The following is a 19,579-nucleotide window of genomic DNA, read 5'->3' as shown; positions in this document are numbered from 1 at the left end:
CCGGCTTCCCTCTGTGCGCTCGGGCAGCGCCTCCGCACCGGTCTGCGTGCGGTCCACGACACAGGCCCGGCGCTCCCGGCCCGCCCACCCCCGACCACCGTGCGGGGTCCCGAACACCTCCCCACGCACCGCGCGCAAGCAGCTGTTGCGCGCGTGCAACAGGTCCGCAGAGTGCAGTCCCCATCCAGCCCGGCTGCTGCGCGCGGCCGACAGAGCCGGGGGCTCCAGAGCTCGAGCTGCGGCCGGGGGTTGCCTCGGCCGATCTGGGCTGGCCGCCCTCCCAAGGGGTCCCCCGCACGCCGCAGCCCAGCCCTCTGCGCCCCGGGCCGCTGAAGAAGGCGCCCACTGAGCGCTCCGCTCCGCTCCCTTCCATCTTGACTTTTGCCGACGTGGAAATTTTGGGTTTGGAGACGACCTGCGCTCTTATTGGCTGCCGGCGGGCGGGGTCGGAGGTCACGGCTGCTCTTGCTATTCCGCGCCAAGGGGAGCTGCAAAACGGCTCGTGTCAAGTCAGCAGGTTCCCTCCGCCTCCCCGGGGTCACGTGCGCGCCGGGCGGGGCCCGGAGCCGCCTCCTTATGCAAATAGAGCGAAGAAAGGGGGTATCAGGAGAGAGGGGGCGGGGCCATCGTGCAGGGGGCGGGGCGCGGGCGGGGCCTGAGCTGGGCGGGGCGCGGCGCTCCAGGTGGCCACCTGGCTGCAAGTCCAGCCCTGCCCGGCCTCTGGGTTCAGCCCCTTGCAGCAGTCCGGCCGGACGCCGTCTCCTGCCCGCCCGCGTGCGAGACAACGCGGAACGGAACCTCGCCCGCAGCCCCTTCTGCTAGGCCAGGCCAGAGCCCAGTTCGGGCCTGGGTCTCTGCTGGGTGGGGGAAGACGAGGCTGCCTCCTAAGCAGAGTGGGAAACGGAAACCCGGAGGACACTTTGCCTGCCCCTGGGGCTGAGTGTTCCAAGAACTGACAGCGAGATTCTCGGTAAGAGAATTCTGGGACAAAGCTTAATCAAGAATTCATCCAAGTTAAAAGCCCATCCTTTTTAATTAGCTGCCCACTGCCCATCTCTGAGTAAAAACAGGCCATGAGCTACCTGAAAGTATCCGAAATACCAGTTGTTTTTAACGTCTACAGGGACTGTCTGCACTCTGACCCTTGATAGACGTTAGGCACGGGAAAGTGGAACCTGGAGGATCCCGCGTCCCAAGGCGGTGTAACTCAAGGTGCCCTGGAGGGTACAGGACGAAGTCTGTACGAGGTTTCCCAAGCACTCGTGTAGGAAGGCTTTTGTAGAAAAAAGAGGAATAATTAGGGACCACGTGACTTCCCCCCCACACACCTTTCCGCGCCACAAGAAGACAGCAATGTCAACGTGCAGGTAGAGAGCAGGTTAGTGTGAAAACCACAGCCTTTGACTACCAAAGGAAACTGCGTCTTTTAAAATATAGATGTTTCTCAGAACAGGCCTGATTTCTCTTTGTGATAAAGCGTTTTTGCCCCCTCCCCCCCCATCTTAAGTCTGTCTGGATGATACAGAAAATGAAAGGAACGTTTTCATGGGAAGATTCTTACCTGGAAAATTCTTCCCTTCCTGTCTTCTTAATTTACTCGTCCCTTCTCCCCATTTCCCCCTATGGAAAGACAAATCCTTGCTCCTTTCAACTGTTTATCCTCGGGGATCTTCCCACTTGCATACTTGCGTGTTTACCTGACCCTTCCTGGTTTGGGGGGGGCTCTCCCCAGGCATTGTCTCCTCCAGCCCCCACCCCCTACTCTGCCAGGGCCTGCCAGCAGTGCCCGCTGGGCCTCCGAGTTGGTCCGGGCTCTGCCGCAGGTTCTGTCGTGTGCGCTGGAATATTGATTTTTTTTTTCAGTGTGTGTGCACCACTCTGTAAAAAAATCAATATTTCAGTAGCTCCAGCACAGCGCAGGGCAGTGTAATGGAGCCAGCCTGCCGATGTAACGTGCGGGGTCCACCCTCGGCTATTGAGGTCAGTCAGAGAACGGCAGTGCGTTTTTCCTATTTCATTGTTTGCTCCGAGGGCAGGGAGGGGGTTGGCCAATGTTTGTGTACATCAGATGCCAAGCTCCTATGTGGCACGGGAACCAAGTTAGGAAAAAAAAAAAAAGGCTAAAGGTGATAACTGCAAACGTCCTGTCACCCGTTTATGTGAGAACTCTTACATGAAAGAGTAGGTGATGTGGCGTTACTCTCAGTTATCAGTTTACCAAATGTCACAATGAACAAAAGAAAATAGGGTTTGCTCCAGGACAAGCCTCGGGTTTACCGTTTAGTACTGGCTGTACGGCAGCTTCTTATCCTTCTGTCCCATAATGTGCCTCTGTTTAAAAAGCAAGAGATTTCTCCTATTTTCCTAATTTCAAAGGGGGAAACAGATCAATAAGTGTTGCTGGGGGTGGGGGGACCACCTTCACGACCTCGGCAGCTGATGAGCCTGCTGAACCTGAGTGAGACATGGCGGTCCTCTAGGCCTTCCCACTAGGAGAGAATGAGCCCTCATGGATGAGCCCAGGTAAATCTGTTCGCCTTCACCAGCATCCCCATTGTTACCTGTAAGTGGAAGGGTTAATTCAGTGGCTTCTGAATGCCCTCTCTAGCAACTACGATTCTGCAGAAGAAAGGATGATATAGCTAAAGACAGAAGCATAATTATGTTGAGTGTGGATCTTAGACATGAAAATGTATTAATACCGAGAACGTTGTAAAAGTGGAAGGTGGATCTTTCCAGTGCTGGTTGTCTTTGTTTTAAATTATGTTTTGTTGCAATCTTTTTGGAGGGTAATTTGGCCATTTTCTAAAATACACTTTTTTTTTCTTGATGCAGCTTTTCTTATTCTAGGAGTTTTCCCTAAAGAAATCCTGTTACTTAAAAAGAAGTTTATCACTTGCAATTTTGCACCGTTGAAACACTGGAAATGGCTTAGCAACGTGGCACCCATTACATAAAACACAGTAATGACCTTGCTTTCAGTGGGGTGCAGGCATTTCACAGAGGTGGACGTGCCCGTGCTACTGGGATTTCTATCTGCCCAGGAGTGTGTGTCCTGGTGGCCAGGGAAATGGGCTCTGCGGTTCTCTGGATGGGTTGAAATCCCATCTCCATCACTAGCGAGCTCTGCATTCGCTCTAAACTAAGTGTGTTGGGAAGCAGTACACAAACTTACAGGCTTGAGGTAGCACTAATCCATATCTTGCAAGTGACCAGAGTGGCTTTCACTCGAAAAAAAGGGGGGGCTGGGCCTTGCTCCCTCCGGAAGCACCCAGAACAACTTGTTTCTTTACCTCTCCTGGAGGCCTCTTGGACCCCATGGCTACAAGGTTGCTCAGTACGGAGCTCCAAACTGTTTTGATCATTTCTTCTCCTATGTCTGACCCTCCTGCCTCCTTGTGTAAGGAGCTCTGTGCTGAGATCAGATTGCCTGATTAATCGAGAGTCACCTCCCCTAACCAAGAGTCTCTTGGTATCCCACGTTGGCCATTATTGGGGCTTACCCATTATTGGGCTGATGTCTGCAGGGGTATATTTCTTCCTGAGAACTCCTGGAGAGAGTCCCTGCCCGTTAGAGGCTGCGCACATTTCCTTTGACCAGCAATGGGGTTGAATCTTCCCCTCGTCTCAGGCCTCTGATACCAATTCTTTGGTCTCAGCTCCTCTTCCCTTGTGGTTATGCTGGGCACAGATAGGACACTGAGGATAATCTCCATATTTTGAGATGCAACCAAATATATCAAATTCATTCTGTTTGCAATCATATATTTTCTATGTCAAGTAACAAGACACTTGACATAGTCACATGTTCCTGGGATAAGGAGTGAGAAGTGTCTCTGAGTTTGAGGCCAGCCAGGGCTATATTCTGGAATCCTATCTAAAAAATAAAGACATAAGTAAAGGAGGCAGATATCTTAGGATCACCTGCCACAGTCAAGATTCGAGTGCTAACTCTCGAGTGCTAACTTCAGTGAAGCCATGATTAGAGCACATACCTATAACCATCCGAAAGTTGTGAGACCAAGTGAAATGAAGTATGTAAGATGTTTAGCATCATGCCTCTGTGTAGTAAGCACTGAACGGTAACTTGGAAGAACAAGTGCTCCGCAGTGACTCTCTGCCTAGCATTACCTGGAAAGGAAAGTCACACTGTACCAGCTGCATCTGGTGGAAGGAGCAATTAAAACTGGTTTAAAGGTTTCTCATTTTGCAAATGTTTTTTTTTTCCCTTTTTTCTATCAGGAACATGCATGACTTGAACATTAAAAAATTTAATGAAATTTAGCCAGGCGGTGGTGGGGCACACCTTTAATCCCAGCACTCAGGAGGCAATGGCAGATGAGTTTGAGTGGAGTCTGGTCTACAGAGCAAGTTCCAGGACAGCCAAGTCTACACAGAGAAACCCTGTCTCGACAATAAAAAAAAAAAATTAATGAGATGAGACAAATAAATAAGATGGCATCATGGTACAATTGTAAAATAGTTGAAATGGGATCTGAATGGCCCAGGTGCTAGCCTCAGTACGGCAACAAATGATGAACTGTGGCATCAGGCAAGTTATTTTAACCTTCCTCCTCTCGTTTTCCTCTTGGGGAATGTGAGGGGATGTGAAGGAAAGGCACATTGTATTTCAAAAAGATCTTTCTAGTTCTAAATGCAATAGTTCTAAAAAGTTTGAAGGTCAGTAAACAGACAACAAAAAACAAAGCAATGCTATAAAAAGAAATCCTATAGTATGTTAAAAAACAAAACAAAACAAAACACCAGAGCGCTATAGAGACAAAACATGACAAAAGTATAAATAAACCCTGCAAAGAACACCACCATGACAAACAAAATAAATGGCAAACAAGCATAAAGACATTAATCCTTTTTAGTGACAGGAAATGCAAGTTAAAACTTCAGTGAAGCCATGATTAGAGCACATACCTATAATCACAGGACTCGGGAGGCTAAGACCAGAGAAACACAAGTTCCAGTCCAGCTTAGGTGACATGGTGAAAAACCGTCTTAAAAAAAGAAAAAAATACATAAATATTTTATTCTCACCAGGTTGGCCAAAATGCACAGATCTGGCAACCAAGCCAGACCTGGTTGATGCGTGACAATGGCAGCTGACATCTCTTCACATAGCAGGCCATTAAGTAACAGCACACGTGAATGACAGCTCCTCACACTGTCATGACTGGAGCCTCAAAACATGATGTGGGAGAGCGGGAGGCAGGTCCCCAGAGACCACAGATACTTGGCCATCTGTATAAAGGTCAACCGTGAGCAAACCTGAATATGTGTTGGAGGCATTCGTGAAGAGAGCAAAGCGGGAAAACGGTCATGATAGCATCTAGGAAAGTGGTTAGTGGTAGGGTGTGGAGAGAGGAGGAGGCGCAGCACTAAGGCAGATGCAGCCGCTTAGACTCTAAATCTCAAGCTGGATGGAACACTCAGGCGCCCAATTGCCCGCTGCATTATGCTTCACGAGTGCATTTGTGGGAGGAGGCGGGAGGCGGGAGGCGGGAGGAAGGCGGTCTTAGCAGTGTCAGCGGTACCCAGCGTCCAGCTATTAACATTTATCTCTGGGGACCGAATGCGACAGGTGCTCCCACGGACTGGGTGACGTGCTAGCCTTTGAACACTCACTAGTAAAGGTGGAATGGCCCCTAATCTTTAACGAGCCACTTTGCAAGAGATCTTCAGTTTTAAAGACAAAGCTGTTGTTTTTTAAAACTTTTTGATGAAGCTGGAGAAATGGTTCAGCAGTTAGATGTATATACAGCTTCTGCAGAAGACTGGAATGACATTCAGGGGTTCACAACCACCCCTAACTCTAGCTTGGGGTTTGTCCTAACCTCTGGGGTCATTTGTATTTACAGGTATATATCTACACACAGATATGTAATAAAAAATAAATTTGAAAAAAAAAAACTTTTGTAGTGAAAGATTGCCAAAATTCAAAAAGAAAAGAATCCAGTCTCAATATATCCTACAAAATATATATAAAATTATGTAGGGGTTCTCTTTGGATTTTACTGCTGTGATAAAGACCATGGCAGTAGGCAACGTGGGGAGGAGAGGGGTTGCTTCTGTGTGTTGCCTTGGTCATAGTGACACATTGCAGCAATAGGAAAGCAACTAAAACACCAGAGGAAGGAAGGAGGACTTGCCCCATGGCACTCTGGAGGAAGCACAGGGACTCTGCGTGGAGCCTTTGAAGATGGATGAGACTGACCACGCGAAAGCTGTAGTGAAATATGACATCTGGTGAGTAATAAGCACACACGCGTGTGTTAGATGTAAACTAACAAGATCAGCTTGTGAAGAGTGAAGATTTGGGCGCAGGTTCTGGAGGTTCAGGCTGGGTGAACTCAAGGCTTTGGCTCTCTGGTAGGAGGGCTGGATGGGAACGTCAGGGAGTAGGGGGAGCAAATTGCCCAAATCATGGTTATGGAGCAAAATCACAAATAGGAAGGGGCCAGCATCTCCCAATCCCCTTTGAGTACATGCTTACAGTAGCCTAACCTCCTGTCACTAGGCTCCACCTCCTAAAGATCCCACCACCTCACAGAATTACCACTCTGGAATACACAGGGACGTTCAAGGATCACTCAACATCCAAACTGTAGCAACAGTTCTGTGATCGTGCACACACATCGTTTCTCTTTTATTAACAGGTAAGTCGAGGCTCTGAGCAATTCATCAGCTTGCCAGGAACTACACAGTTGATTTGAACCCAGAAAAACAGGACGCAGTGGCACTCATACCCACTACATTCAACTGCTTTTGAAGTGAAAAGAATATTCCAGGAGGGAGGAATACCAGAAATAGATGGGAAAGTGTATTAGGCAGAAGGAATGAGCAATAACATCAGATGGGTGAAGCCAGCATAAAGACGGACCTTGCCTGAGCAGGCAGTGAGAGGCCAAAGGTCCTTAGTGTTGGAGGTTTGTAGCGGGCTTCTGGATTTCCAGAGACCGCAGTGATGTGAGGGATTGCCATTTTAAAGCATGGTCCCACCTTCCTTCCTGACAGCTGCCCCCTCCAGCCCCTGAAGGGCACATCACTGTCTATCTGTGTCTACACCATGGCATACACTCCACATGCTGAGGAGAATCGACGTCATTCTCATTTTTTAATCTCCCATGGAAATTGGCTTAATACTCACTTCAGGCACTTGAGACTCTGGCTGAATAAGTGGGTATTAAACTACGTAAAACCATATCAAATCATTGATATTTGACCCTTTCAACCTACAAAACAGCAATTCATTATGACCTCAATCTGTTTTAAGAGTTGTATTACAGTCATGCTACAGAGATAGACTAATAGGGAAATTCAAGTGCATACCACAAAAGGGATTAAAGTAGCAGTTAGAAATTATAACCAACCGTTCTTCGCTTACAATGAACAGACTGAAACTAGAATGAACACGTACATATATACATACATACATATTACATATATGAAGAGAGATATGGAAGCCTGTCAGTAGGTTTTCTCTACAAGGATTAGAACCATTTAGGATGATCCCAATGTCAAATCATAAGCTGAAATTCTATTTGAAATGGCTTTATAACCTTCAGATAAAAGTCAGTACAGTAGATCCGATATGCCGGAAGGAAATAGGCAATGTGACAAATAGAAAAACCTTATCCAACAGAACAGAGCTTTATGGGGATTCTTGTTCAGTGGATGAGCAAAGGTCGTTTGTAGGCCTCAACCAAGAAGTTAGAAAACCAAGACGTTAGTCAAGTGTGGGTTACATTAGAGACATGCTATCAAAGAAAGAAGACAAGCTTATGTAGGTGTCCTAATTAAAACAAGAGAATTGTCTACATTCACCCCTAGTCCTCTTGAGGTCCCTGAATGGCCGGTTTTATGCAGGTCCAAGAGTCAAAATAACACCCGAAGAATGGCCATTGCCTGTGCGGTTTCAGCAGAAGCGGGCAGTAAGTGGAGTTCCATGAGGGAACTTAGAGTGACTGAACCCAGTGAGCCTGTCTTATCTTGGGTTGTTTGTTCAGTGTAACTGAGCAGCAGAACATAAGGAAGTTTGTTTCTGAAGTAGCTCAGACCTGCTTGTTTGCTGGCTCTTCTGAAACAGCCCTACCCCTGGGACAGACTTTTCCTCAAGGTTCTGTATGAATAGAGTGCGCTAAGCGACCTGTTCAGTGAAGATTATTGTGCCCGGCTGTAGGAAGTAGATGGTTAGAGCTAGAAGGGAGAATCATGTGGCTTTCAGATCTGCACACTGAGGTTCATAAGGGCCCCCAAGATGAGACGTGAAGAAGAACTTTCCACCTGAGAAAACGTATCGATCTGATGTGCCTTACCTTTGCAAACCACAGGGAAATGCTTTCACAGTGTCAGGCTATTTCGCTTTGGCCGCACAGCTTCATGTCCATCGCTGGTGTGACTCCTTTCAGCACTAACCACGTAAGCAAACTGCAGTGTCACCTACTGTCACTCTGCTGGACGTGCACAGGCCCTCCTCGCAGAAGTTTTGGGAGCTGCCACCTACCTTCAGGGGACCACAAGTACATCTTCACCGTCTTTGATATCCTTCCATCCATCCAGGACATCTCTGCTAGAATCACACTCTTTCATTCCAGGTTTTGTTCTGACCCTGGAAGTCTGCGTGACAAGGGAAGAGAGAGTGTACTCTTGACTCCAGGACGTCAGCTCCTGGGTCTTCATAGTCACTGTGGACAATTATACAGAGGGGTGACCTGTCTGTCACTGCAGTCTGTGACTTGAATCTACTCTGTGCTTGTTCTCCCCTTACTGGAAGGGGGACCTGTTTCTCTTGCTGCTTTCTCTTCCAGAAGGCACCAGAAACTGTCATGGACTCTTAAGAAATCACAGGACTTCATAAGGAAGGGTCTTGGAACTGTCATCCCTGTTTTTCAGTCTGCCTGCTGTCTGGGTTCCTTTTCCAGCCTCCTCTGGTGCCCCAGCTCTGCATGGGGCTCATTTCCTGGATCCCCATCACTCCCCAAACATACGCTTATTGTCCTTCTTTAATTAAAAAAAAAATATTTCCATTTTTAATTATTTTTATAAGTGTGAGTTTTTGCACATGAGCATGGTGCTTGTGGAAGCCAAAAGAGGGTGTCAGGTCCACCGGAAGCTAGACTTTATGGGCAGCTGCAAGCCTGCTAACGTGGGTGCTGGGAACTGAACCTGGGGCCTCTGGAAGAGCAGCAAGCGCCCTTCACCAGTGAGCCCTCTCCAGATCCTCTTCTTTAGCTGTGCGATAACATAGCATCGTTTTTAGAACTGTGCGAAATGATACCCTACCCCAGCATGCACCTCACACCTCTTGCACCTTGCCACCTGACATTCAACACATGCATCCTTTGTCTTGTAGTCTCTGCTGCCCCCAGGACTACAAGCTCCCCGAGGACAGGACTTTTAGGACAAGGCTTTTCCACCAATACATCCTCAGGACAGTTTTTGTGAAACTGAATCTTTAAGGGGTTGGAGAACCACCTGCAAAGAAGCACTAAAACTGTCAAGAACATACTGGTCTTGACCGACAGTATAGGAAGGGGGGACCTACTTTCGCCTTTAAATATATACTGCAGCCTGGCATTCTTGGTAGGGATTTTCTATATATAGAACCATCTTATTTAAGGCTAAGTTAGGCCACCGAACTCCAGGCTCTCCTTTCTTTGTGTGAGAGGCCTCAGCCAGCACCGAGCTGAGGTGCCCCCTTATTGATCCTTCTGGACAAGGCTTCACCAAAACACACATTCCCTCTTTTAGGCAGTATCATTTTAAACGAGACGCACCCAACCCGACGGCGCTTTCTAAGGGCTTCTGAGTGAGAAGGCAGCTTGTTTTTCTCAAACAGTACAAGAATGGTTAACCTGCACCAGCAATTCACATTTCCTAATGTCATTTCCCCATACTCCCCTAGTGGAGTATCTGATTTGCCTAAGGTCACTCTGTCTCAGCTCTGGAGTCAGTTACTACTGTGAGTGTCAGTGGGGGCAATACTAATCAGGCTTGTTTCTGCTGTGGATGGAACCTCGCCTGTGAGATTCACAGACATCAAACCCTAACACACACACACACACAAAAGAAGTAAAAAACTGTGAAGTTAATGCAGCGCTCAGAATGTTCCAGACACTCGGCCTTTGCTCCTCCTGCCCAGAATCCTGACTTTCCCACTCACCAGGCAACTGCTTTCCTCCTTCAGGAACCACTTCTGACGAGCCTTCACCCAGCCCCACTGCAGGGGTTTGCCACCAGTAATTTACCCCTGGGGCTACTCCTAGCTCTTACAGCCCATGTGTCAGTCAGAGGAAGATTCACATTGGTGAGTTAGGAAAGATGAGATAACACAAATGAGATCCGTTTATTCCGTTTAGAAAGAAAATTAGGGCAAGAAGCAGCAGCCAGCACCCCCTCCTTGCAGGCCACTACCTATAACATGAAACAGGAGACCGATTTGGCACTTGCAAAATCGGTTGCTTGGTCTAGTTGCAAGATGTATCTGGTTAACGGTGGCGAATGTTTTTTGCTTCAAGACAAAAGCTCTTCCAGAACAGGTCAACAATCTGTGTGAGGAACACATTTTTTCTCCCTCTCCAAATGCGTGATCTATAGGTCGTCAGCCACTCATTGGCCACTTACGTTTTAAAGAAGGTTGGTTGACCGATGGTGACGATGGTGGATCCTGGGGTCTCTGTGAAATCAAGAGCAAAATGCAAGGAGGCCACTTGTCACTTCCCCCGCTGCATGCCCTTGTGGAGGGAGACAGTGGAGGGGAGGCAGGAAGAAAGGAGAGATGATTGCTGCAAGGGTCTCAGCAGTCCCCTGAAAATGCAATCTGGCGGGACTGGAGGTCCTTCTCCCTGGCCTTGACTGAGCAGACAATAGTGGACATGCTTCCTCTCTCCCAGGTAGCTGAGCATTTCCTCACGAGAGTGTGCAGGCTCCTCCTGCACACTTATCAGCCCTGCCTTGAGCACTTTGTTCATAGATGCTAATGAGCATTTGGAGGAGAGCTGCTTCAGGGAACGGGGCTTTGAACCTGAAGGGACCTAGACATAATCTCTTGCAATGTTTTCAAGCTTTTTAAACCTCACTTCGGAGCTGAGGCTAAGCTTCCACACAGTGGTCATATATATAGGCATACCTGTATATGCATATCTGAAATAAAAGCTTTCAGAAATAACGGGTCACACAACATGATATGCGCCCCCAACATTTTTAATTCTATTTTTTTTTAATGTTGACTGCAGCTCACTGAGTTACTTTTGTGGTTTCTAATGAGTCAAAGGTGACAGTTTGATGCTCACTCTTCATGCCAATGCAGAAAATTGAAGTTAAGAAAGGTGAAATGACCCGGCCAAGGTCACACAGCTACTGCCTCGTGTCAGAGCCAGTACAGAACACAGGTATTCAGGCTGTCTAGCTAATTGTTGTTGTTATCATTATTATTACTAATCTCCACTCTTGAAAATAATGTTTCAATACTGTGAAGGGTACACACCATTAACTACAAAAACATAGGTGTTCTTTTATTGGTGGAAAATGAAAGTCACCCAAAGGGGGGGAAAAAACAACAACAAATAAGATCTCTTTCTCCAATTCGCATGTACAGATCATTTTCAGTTTCAAACTCAAATGTCAAGAGAACTCTATATAAATATATATAGAGTGAGTCTGTCTATTTTACAAATGTTTTCGATTATGCCTGTAATTTGGCTCTAATGTTCCGGCTTGTGTAAATGTCTATACTTCCCTGACTTCTCTATCAGAAGAGGCAAGACCTGCAAAGCCGGTTCTTCCCAAAATGGTGGGCTCTGTCTGCTTGGCCACAGGAGGGCCAATGGACATCTTTGTGACAAGCGGGGCCTCTCAGTTGCTGCTCTGCCATACAGGGCAGAGCATTCTCAGCAAAGCCCATCCATCTCCTAAGTTATCCTTCGTAGACAGCTTCCACTCCAGACACCCACAGGCCCTGCCTCCGCCTGTGGCCTCACCAGCCCTGTAGGAGCAATGTTTCCATTAATCTGCATTAGTCTGTGAGAGCGCAGCCCTCACTGTTAGTGACCAGCATACTTTCCTCTGATAAAGGCATGGGTGCCTTCCTGTTCTCCCTATTTTTAGCTTGTTTTAAAAATGTCTCCCTCAGCCAAAGCAAACACACCCTTCATCTCCCCCCCTGCCCCGTCCCCCTCCAGCCTTAAGGCTGGTTGCGAGCCTGCCCAGGATATATAACACAGGGTGCAGCGTGCCTGCTCCTGCCTCTTGTGTTATTTCATTTTCCTTGTTGTCGTACCTTTTCACCGGTCCCTATGTCAGCTCATGAAAGCAGCTATGACCTTTTACAACAATTGGCCTCTGTCTTTACATTGGCTGTCCTCACTCACTGGGACCCACTGGGATTACCTTGGGGGCCCCTTTCAACCTACCCTGTGAAATGGCAGAAAGTGACAGCAAAGCAAAGGTGTGGCATCCAAGGGCGCACTGGCATAGTACGTTCCATGTGTGACTGTGAAAATGTCACAGGTCGATTCTGATCATGTTCCAGCTGGAAGCTTTAAAAAAAAAAAAATGCTTCGGGATGAACATATGGAGCACGTGTGCAGAAGCACTGAAAATCCGGCGTGAACTACCCCGGATCCCTGCTCTGGAGGATGGGAGTTGCTCTGGGGTTTGAGGTTCTGGCTCACTTTCTGAGATCCACAGCCCCTTCCCATAATCCCCCTCCCTCCCTTGATCTCCCCTAGAATACAGTGGAGGTAGGGCCTGCTTCCGAGGCCTCCCTGCTCAAGGACAAACTGCTTAAAATGTGGTCCTTACGAGGAAACAGGAAGGACAGGCCAGAGGACATGGTTTTAACATTCAAAATTCAATTTTAACAATTGGCATCTTCTCATATTGTCTGAAGACCCAACCCAGGGCCAAACTGTGTTTATTTTGGCAGGCGCGTGGGTGTCTCCAGTAGTGGGCAAGTGTCTGTAGTATTCCATATTTATAGCAAATACTCATTTGCCTCTCCTTCTTGTTTTTCATTTGTTTGTTAGGTTGGTTGGTTTGGTTTGGTTTGGTTTGGTTTTGGTTTTTCGAGACAGGGTTTCTCTGTGTAACCCTGACTGTCTTAGAACTCACTTTGTAGACCAGGCTGGCCTCAAGCCCACAGAGATCTGCCTGCCCCAGCCTCCCAAACCCTGGGATTAAGGATAGGCACCACCAATGTCTAGCTCCTTCTTGTTTTCTTGTTTTGCCTTTTTCCAAAGACTGGCATAGAAATTGCCATGAAATAGAGAATAATTCCTCAGAAGAAGAAAAAAATAGCCTAGCAGCTCTCACATTTGGGGAGAAGGATGCTCTATGCAATCTGCTGCATTTTTTTCTCCTGTAGTACAATGTAACACAACGTAGTACCCCACAATTCCATGCGGCATTTTGGAGGAGGACCACCACCATGGTGGGGAGTGGCCCACAAATGGGATCTCCTGCCAACAACATCAAGCAATTCAGTAACATTGAAAATTGCCAGGCGTGGCGGTAGGGGATGGGGTGGACTGTGAGTTATTTCCAAAAGGGGTGACGATCTTCGAGGCAATCATAGTGCTGTCTGTTGTCTCTTCCTTCATGATCCAGCTTATCCCTAACACACTGAAAAGCCTGGGACAGAAATGTGAACAAAATCCTTTCTTTAGGACCAATCCCAGGGGGAAGGAAAGCAACTAGGAGGAACATGAGCCTGGATGACTTTAATGGTCCCTGTAACAGCTTCTGGCTGTGGTTACTTCAGCCGGCCTTTACTGATGGGTTGTGCTCAAAACTAAATTGCACATCTAGAATACAAGATTCAGGTTTGCTGTCTACAAATGTAGAGTTGCACGCGCACAATTTCCAGACAAACGGACACATCTGGAAGTGTAGCCTGTTTGGTGGCACCAAGAGAGGCCAAGTATGCGAGACCCATAGAGAAGTGATTAGCCTTAGGAAATCCATCTGAGATTAAAACAACTTCCTGTCAATCAGTCCAGAAAGATGGAGCCACAGAGGGAGAGAAGGCAAGAAAGGAAAGAAAGAAGGGAGGGGAGGAGAAGGAGGGAGGAAAGGGAAGGATAGGAAGAGCAGTCATCTCTGAGGTGGCCTTCAATGATCTTGCTGATGTCCATGCTTGTTGACCACACCCTGGGACACTTCTTCTTGATCATGAGCTGGAGACACTATCAACTCATCTCTAACCCATAGATTACCTGAAGCATGACAGGGTAGCACCTCACCCAAGGTTGGGCTATGAAGGCAGCTATGGTTTCTGTCCTGGGTCCTATGGCCTTGGTCCAACCACAAAAACAAAGAACTGTTTTGATTTTCAGGACTCAACAAAGCTAAGCTGCTACTGGAGGGTGGCAAGGCCACCCAGAGATTAGCAGGAGCAGGAAGGTACTATCCAAATGAGGAAGGACAAGGAAAATTGAGGGTGCTACCAGATGCTGTGAAAGTTGGACCAAAGGGGCCTTTGCCCCAGGGTCAGGAGCGATAGAGTGCTGCCATGCATGCTAAGACAAGGAAGTCAAGGGAAGACTCGGCTTCTCTCTCCTTCCCGAGGTCCACTGGCCAAACCTGTCCCCAAACCAGCTGACCCAAGATCCCAGGGAGATCAACCCTCTGGACACAGCCTCCTGCAATACAAAGGAGAGCTGAGGAGGTCAAGAAATAGACCGGCAAGCTTCCAGCCTTGCCCTGCACAATAGCCAGCAAACTGAACTGAAAGGATAAAGTCAACCTAAGTCCTCCCAGGTACGACAAGAAGTGGCTCTTTATTGCCTCTGGGCACAGGGACTGGTCAGGGTCAACATGAAAAACCAAACTACGCAACAACAAAGTAACGATCCTGGTCAACAATTCAAAGCACATTGCCACGGGCCAAACACAGGTCCTGGCCTGGAATCTGCTGGGCTGGGGGGCGGGGGAGGGGGAGGGAGAAGAGAAGCCATATTAGAAGCATATTAGAAGAAAGCAGAGCAGGGCACACTGAAGACCTTGGAGAAAGCCAGGCACCATCTTTGGAAACATGCAGGTATTTGGGACACACACACAGATGGACACGGACACACATACACAGACAGACAGACGTATGTGAGTGCAGACTCATACACACAATCATCACAGTCAAAAACGGAATGACACTCCAGGAAAGTATACACCTTTTGTGGGGGGAAGGGTGCAGGTGTGAGCGACGGGGCTCTCCCACAGAGATGCAGACGCTCCACAGGGAGTTTCCTGACCAGGTGCAATGATACTGTAAAGTTTGACAATGAATGGAAAGGCAAACAAACAAACAAAAGCCTTCAAGGTGGCAAAAACCCGCTATGAAAGCTGAGCCATGAGAAAGTAGCCACAACAGCAGAGACCAAGAATCTGAACCATGATGGCCTTCTGCCAGAGCTGAGGCAGGACCTGACCACACGTTGTCCTCACACCGCGAGAACCTCCACCGAGGTCTGGCCCACAGGTGCTCGGTGCGCAGCTGCTGGATGAGTGAGCTAGCCAAAGCGAAACCTCAGCCCGTGGGAGGGGCAGAAGCACACAGAGCTGGGGAAGGAGCTCTGAGGTGAGGTGGCAGCGTGGTGGCCCTCTGGAAAACCCCGGTGGCAGCCAGAACAGTGTGGGCAGCTACCACCCAAAATGAGATGGTTCTTTTAGGGCAAATGTGCCGAGTCATAAATAGCTTAGACCTATGCAAATCGCCACAGCTGCACAGCAGAGGGCTGGCATGTGGGCCCCGCATGGAACACTCTCCAGCCCACTGGGCTCTTCCCGGCGATCGCCCTCCTGGCAGCGGGCCCAGGCTGCCATAGTGAGGGCAGCCATCAGGCAGGTCAGCGTTCTGTTCAAGGAAGCTTTATGCCTCCGCTGTCACTTGCCTGGTGGCAGTGTCCCATCTTAGAAGATGGTTTCATTTCAGAAACGACCCCTGTGTAAAAGTGTCAGGCCACGTGACATCTGAGAGTCTTAGTCTTCACTGCCGGCTTAACTGAATCGGAAATCACCTAGGAGACTCACCCACATGTATGTGTGAAGGTGTGTCCAGCCAGGCTTAGCTGGAGAGAAAGGCTCCACCCCAAGTGTGTGTAGCACTGTCCCATGGGGGGAGGGGTCTCCCAACAAATATAAAGGGAATATTGGGAAAGCCAACTGAACACCAGCATTCCTCTCTCTACTCCCTGGTTGCAAACAGAATACAGCCACCTCCCTTGGAGTCCCTCCCTCCCCCTTCTTTTCCCACCACAACGAACTAGATCTTCCCTTAAGCTGTGAGCCAAAAAAAATCCAACCGCAAACCTCCCTGAAGTTGCTCTTGATGGATATTTTTCACAGCAATGAAAAAGAAGTTGTTAGTACAACATCCTTAATTCGGGAAAGTTTTAGCAGGACCCTCAGTTTTTATTCCTGTAAAACCTCCTTCATAGGGGTGTGTTAGCGGGGAAAAACAACTATCTACAGTGTCAGTGCCTTAAAGCCTCTCACCAGAGCCAAGACAAAGATGAGTCCTTTAACAAGGCCAGCGAGAAGACACAGCTACTTATTTGCATTTTGAGGAGGAGGAGAAGTAGAGGAGGAGGAGAAAAAGAAGGAGAAGAGGAGGAGGAGGACCAGGAGGAGGAAGAGGAGGGAGGGGAGGGAGAGGAGGGGCACATCACTCATAGTCTTCTCAAGCTTCCTTTCCTATTGTCAAGAATCTAGCTCAGCACTGCCTTGACGCACATACTCAAGTGTCTGTCAATGAAAGGATCGCGTTGGAAAACTGTGACAGTTCTCTCACTCAGATACTAAAGTAAACTTTACAGTGCAGCTCATACTTAGTTATAATAACAACGGCGACCATTACAATTATTCCTAACATGCTGAGTGGGAAGGAAGTTCTAGGGCCTGCCAAAGTTAATGCAATAGCTAGGCTACCTTGGTGCGCCCTGTGGCAATTCACAAGCCTCACTCAGGAGGTCAGTTCGTTGTAATTTAAACCCCAGCGGCATTTTTATTCATCTATTCTCCACCTTTTTTATTAAAATGACTTGAAGTGGCTTGCAGACATATATTCATCAAAATATGATTTTTTTTTTAAAGCATAGTTTACTAGAGTTGCCATGACAGAGCTGGGTGGATTGCAAACAGAAGTGTTGTCATGGTTCTGGAGGCAGGAGGCCAAGACTGTGGTAAGGGTCGGTTCTTTTCTGAGGGATCCAGGAAAGGATCGTCTCCTCTTCCCGAGGTTTGTGGCTCTTCAGCGCCCGCCTCCACGTACATTATTCCGGTACATCCATCCCTGTATCCATCTTCAGTGACATTCTTCCTGTGCGTCCCTGTGCCCATCTTCACATATGTTCTTTCTGTGCAGGCCAGTGCCCAAAATTTCCCCTGTATGAGGATGGTAGCTGTGATGGTTGGAGCTCACCCAGCTCCAGTGTGACATCATCATTAAGGTCAACATTACGTATTCAAAGAAGGTCACTCTGCGATACTGCAGGTTACAAGCCAAGCGCATAAAGTTTGAGGAGACATGATGCAATCCATGAGGGAGCGGGGGGGGGGAGGGGGAAGAAGCATGGGGAGACTAGAGAGATGGCTCGGCCTGTGAGAGTACTTGTTGCTCTTGCAGAGGATTGGGTTCAGTTCCCAGAACCCACAGGGAGGCTCACACCCATCTGTAACTCTAGTTCTAGGGGATCTGAGACCTCTGACCCTCACAGGTTCCCTCATATACCTCATGTGGTCAGGCAACGTGTACACACATAATATAAAATAATTATTTTTAAAGGAAACAGGGAGAATGATCCGTGGATACTGAGTGTACACCTTGTCTGCTGGATGCAGGACAGGCAGCTGGAGGGCATGATGCGGACATGGATCACCTTCCCTCTCCTCCATACTTCCAGATGGCCGGCTTTCCCTGTACATCCTCCTGGAAAAAGCAGAGGCTCATTGTTTCACAGGCTGAATAGAGGGCACTCAACCAGAGGGCACCAGACCTATAAGACGGCTGAGGTGGGGTGGGGTAGACAGATGAGTCAGGATCGTGAGATAAAAGCTCACCTGGCTGTGGGCTGGGGAGCTGAAGAACTCTCTTTATCTGCTTGGATTTAGAACACCAGCAGTTGGGACTAGGATTACAAAGCCAGGAGGAGGGGAGAGCCACACTAGAGATCCAAAAAAAAAAAAAAAAAAAAACCCCGGGGGAATGGCCTGCCTTACTGCTGTTCAGGGTCCCCAGAAGAAGGCTAGTTCCCTCCTCATTGTTCTATACTGTTCTGTTTCCAGAACTTGAAGTGCGGTTCCTACCCTCCCATTCTTGCATCTAAAAAGTCAACCAAACACTAGGACGAGCCTTCAGTCTGGGGCCCTAAAGACCAGACTAACAAAAGGACCCAGAGGACATGATTTTTTTTTAATAGAGAATGTTTTTTAAAATATAATTAATGTCCTAAGTGAGATATGGAAGAACAGAATTTAATGAAAAGAGAATGGAGGAGCAGAAAAGGCTTCTTAGTCACTAAGACATGAACACAGAACCCATCCAGACCATGCAGTGATGAAGATAAGAAAACCTTTTAGAAAGCAGAAGCAAGTGCCCAAACATTAGAAAAGAATACAAAGACTAAACTTGCGGACTCTGGCCAGAGAAGCAGGAATGCTAACTGCAGAGTTCTACCTCTTTCTCCATTCCTCCAAGTCCAATCCCCCAGTCTCATAGCCAGCTCTGTGGAAGGCCACCTACTCCCCTCTCACTCTCTGCCTAGGACTAGGTATAGAACACCCTGCTTTCCTTCCTCCTATAGACTTCCTGACACCCCTCCCCCATCATAGCTCATCCCCATTCCTAAGTGTCAGCTCCCAATACCTAGAACCACACTTTACCTGAAATCCCCAGTGGCCACACCTATCAAAATCCCGGAAGAACTTCCTACCAGGAAACACACAGCTAGCACACATTTTTAAGAACCAGAGAGGGCAACAGAAAACAAGGAACAAAACACCCACCCAACAAAGACAAGACCAGATATCAGAACCTAGAATTATAATCTTTCCAAACCCAGATCCATAAAACACAACGTCTTTTATGGATCACAACATCTTTTAGGGTAATGTCTACACTAGAGCCCAGCAACCAGGCCCTGAGAAAGGCAACGTAGCTAAGGAACAAGAAAAAAGATCTCAAAATAACCTTTATAAATATGATAGGGGTCCTTAAAGAGGAAATTAATAAATCCATTAAAGAAATCTATGAAAACACGAACAGTGGAAGAAAATTAATAAAACAGTGGCAATAGAATCAATAAAGAAATCCCAAACTGAGGGAAATCTTGAATGAGAAATTTAGGAACTCAAACAAGAACATTAGAGGCAAGCCTCACCAACAAATATAAGAGATGGAAGAGAGATTCTCAGGCACTGAAGGCAAGACAGAAGAAATGGAAACCTTGGTCAAAGAAACTGTTAAATCTAGCAAGCCCCTGGCACATGCTGATATTTGTGGTTCATGCTGCTGGGAACCATGCTGATGTGTGTGGTCCTGCTGCTGCTGGGGACCATATAGATGTCCTTGGCCCAT

General features: G+C 47.8%; 1 long non-coding RNA gene across 3 annotated transcripts; it reads left to right on the top strand.

Annotated features, from left to right (window-relative positions):
- The first annotated feature begins 718 nt into the window (after window positions 1–718).
- LOC132653066 (uncharacterized) lies at window positions 719–9,045 on the top strand. Of its 3 annotated transcripts, none has more exons than XR_009590726.1 (4): window positions 719–970; window positions 6,122–6,258; window positions 6,530–6,668; window positions 8,343–9,045. It is a non-coding gene; the product is annotated as an uncharacterized LOC132653066 (long non-coding RNA). The 3 variants fall into 3 exon arrangements; XR_009590725.1 differs by having other exon boundaries at window positions 6,116–6,258; XR_009590724.1 differs by having other exon boundaries at window positions 719–6,258.
- The last annotated feature ends 10,534 nt before the right edge of the window (window positions 9,046–19,579 follow it).

Source organism: Meriones unguiculatus, chromosome 3 (genome assembly GCF_030254825.1).
Source record: "Meriones unguiculatus strain TT.TT164.6M chromosome 3, Bangor_MerUng_6.1, whole genome shotgun sequence".
NCBI classification, from domain to species: Eukaryota; Metazoa; Chordata; class Mammalia; order Rodentia; family Muridae; genus Meriones; species Meriones unguiculatus.
Note: the sequence above shows the minus strand (reverse complement) of the source record. Positions and strands in the feature narration are given on the sequence as shown.